This window comes from Oryctolagus cuniculus, chromosome 9 (genome assembly GCF_964237555.1).
Source record: "Oryctolagus cuniculus chromosome 9, mOryCun1.1, whole genome shotgun sequence".
NCBI classification, from domain to species: Eukaryota; Metazoa; Chordata; class Mammalia; order Lagomorpha; family Leporidae; genus Oryctolagus; species Oryctolagus cuniculus.
Window position 1 is genome coordinate 24,705,939 of NC_091440.1, and position 3,389 is coordinate 24,709,327.

A 3,389-nucleotide genomic window follows, 5' to 3' on the forward strand; every position below is an offset into this window, starting at 1 on the left:
TATGAGACTTTTTAGCAACAAAAATATTTTCTTTGGACTTATATTTATAGATAGGGAAGTCATTTTATTAGCTACTCATTATACTATTTTGGAATATGGAGGATCTTTGGTAACACTGAAGGTATACATTTTACATAGGCTTTCTATCCTTACTTTGGCTGATTATAATTGTCTTTATGTCAGCACATCAGTGAGGACTGCCTTATCTATTAACACAACTTCATAAATTTAACTCTTGATTGGAAAACAGACAATTTTTCAGGCATTGTTTTTTTTTTTAAATGTATGATGTAGTGTGTACATGTAATATCCAATTTCTCTCTAAAAACAATGTTATTAAAAGATTTATAGAAAGTAACCATTAGATTAGGTAGATGAAGTAACTATGACCATATTGAGGTCTTATTGTATCCTATTGAGGCTTTTCCCTTTAATGACTTCTGTTTCCTAACATTTAAAATATAAAAAGAACTTTCAGATTTTTTTAATGATCAATACACATCAACATCTTTGTGGAATTTTGAACAAAAAGGAATTAATTGATATTAATTAAGTACCTTTATTCATGCTATATATATATATATATATATATATATATTTATCTTTTATTTAATGAATATAAATTTCGAAAGTATAGCCTATGGATTACAATGGCTTTTTCCCCCCCATAATTTCCCTCCCACCCACAACCCTCCCATCTCCCACTCCCTCTCCCATTCCATTCACATCAAGAATCATTTTCAATTCTCTATATACAGGAGATCAATTTAGTATATATTAAGTAGAGATTTCAACAGTTTGCACCCACACAGAAACATAAAGTGTAAAATACTGTTTGAGTACTAGTTATAGCATGAATTCACATTGAACAACACATTAAGGACAGAGTTCCTACATGAGTAGTAAGTGCACCGTGACTCCTGTTGTTGACTTAACAAATTGACACTCTTGTTTATGGCATCAGTAATCTCCCTAGCCTCTTGTCATGAGTTGCCAAGGCTATGGAGGCCTTTTGAGTTTGCTGACTTTTATCTTATTTAGACAAGGTCATAGTCAAAGTGGAAGTTCTCTCCTCCCTTCAGAGAAAGGTACCTCCTTCTTTGATGACCTGTTCTTTCCACTGGGATCTCACTCACAGAGATCTTTCATTTAGGCCATTTCTTTCTTTTTTTTTTTTTTTTTTTTTTGCCACAGTGTCTTGGCTTTCCATGCCTGAAATACTGTCATGGGCTTTTCAGCCAGATGTGAATACCTTAAGGGCTGATTCTGAGACCAGAGTGCTGTTTAGGACATCTGCCCTTCTATGAGTCTGCTGTGTATCCCACTTCCCATGTTATATCGTTCTCTCCCTTTGTTTTTATTCTATCAGTGTTTTCAGACACTAGTCTTGTTTATGTGATCCCTTTGTTTTTAAATATTTTATTATATTTGGCAAGTATAAAAATGGAAATTGTTCCTTCAAGCTACAAAATTTAAAGTGATATATATATGAACTTTTAGTAATGAAAATTGTGTTTTCCTATATACATTTATAGTTATACTTTATTCATTCTTTACAATATTTTACACATTCATTCTCTTAGGAAAGTGACGGAGAATATGAAAAATATGACTAATGACTGTGGTTTTCACTGGTGGGCAATAAAAGCAAATTGTTGTCACTAATAATTAGCTATAGATTTATGCCAAATATAAATTAAATATTGTAAAAATACTTGGAGTATTATTTGACACACAACACTCACTGTGTATTAGCTATTTAGAAATATTATTTTTACTTCTAATTTGGAAATATCCTCAATAATTAAATATTAATTTGGTTTCCTTCTTACTTAAATATGAGTGGATACTGAAAATATTCACTTGAATGTTGCTCTTTGTTTTTGGGTTGATGACTACTGATTTTACAACTGATGTATTTTTATAATATCTACTCTCTAAAACAAGCCCAAGGATAGACATCAAAGGGCCTTGAATTGTGTCTTGGGTCTGCTTCTAATTCCAGCATCCTGCTAATGTGTACTGTGGGACACAGCAGAGATAGCTCAAGTAGTTGGGTCCCTAACTCCCAAAAGAGGACCTGGATTGAGTTCAAATCTTCCAGCTTCCACCTAATTTCAAATGGCTTTTGTGGGCATTTGGAGAATGAATCAGTAGACAGATACTACACTTGATCTTAGCCAAAAGGCCAGAAGTGATTGAACCAGTGGACAGAAAATCTGCCAGTTTCTTTAAATAAAAATAATCAATAACTGAAAATATAAGGTGCTCAAGAAAATCAACAACAATAAAATAAGCCGCATAGTTAGGAAATGGACTAAGGATACGAACAGGCATTTTTGAAAGGATGAAATACAAATGGCTAACAGACACATGAAAAGATGCTCAGGATCCCTAGCCAGCAAATCAAAACCATAATGAGATTTCACCTCACCTCAGTTAGAATGGCCATCATCCAAACATCAAAAAAATAACAAAATGCTGATGAAAATGTAGGGGAAAAGATACCCTGATACACTGCTGGAAATGCAAACTCATACTACCATTATGGAAAACAATATGGAGATTCCTCAGAAATATGAAAACAGATCTAATGTATGACACAGCTACCCATCCACTCTTGGAAATTTACCCAAAGGAAATGAAATCAGCATGTGACTGTGTTATGTTTATCCCCATGTTTATAGGAGATCAACTCACAATAGCCAAGATACAGAATCACTCTGGATATCTATTAACTGGTGAATAGATAAAGAAAATGTGGAATATATACACTATAGAATCCTACACAGCCATAAAAAAGAATGAAATCCTTTTTTTGCAACAAAGTGGATGCACCTAGAGACCATTATACTTAGTGAAATAAACCAGTCCCCAAAAGACAAGTATCACATGTTTTCCTTTATTTGTGGTGACCAAAATACAGAGTACACAATACAATGTAATGTATGTGAGTAAAATTGACATTTTCAAATTTGCTTATGGTTTATAGCCCTTGTCTGTGCTCTTCAGGAACAATGGTTTTGCTACTTACTATTTGTTGAATTCTGTATTTAAAGGAGGGTTAAGCTGGTGATTATTAAGAAAATTGAAGTCATGTCATTGTAAAAATTTAAAAAAATTAAGAAAGATGGAGGGAGAAGATAGACAAGGCAAAAGGGACAATATGGTGGGAAGTATCATTATGCTCTTAAAATTGTATATATGAAATACATGAAATTTATTTCCCTTTTATAAATAAAAAATTTTAAAAATATAACTGGAAATTATTCTTCTGCTCTTAGTCATCCATGTACTCTCTTAATACCTAGGTATTTCCAAAATAAAACCCTAAAATATAATTCAGGCTCCAATTTTTTACAGTTGCCTCTTAAGACATATCTACTTTT

At 32.6% G+C, this 3,389-nt stretch overlaps 1 non-coding gene across 1 annotated transcript; it reads right to left on the bottom strand.

Annotated features, from left to right (window-relative positions):
• Nucleotides 1–2,014: 2,014 nt before the first annotated feature.
• On the bottom strand, nt 2,015–2,199 carry LOC127492248 (U2 spliceosomal RNA). Its single transcript, XR_007921396.1, has one exon. It is a non-coding gene; the product is annotated as a U2 spliceosomal RNA (small nuclear RNA).
• Nucleotides 2,200–3,389: the final 1,190 nt, after the last annotated feature.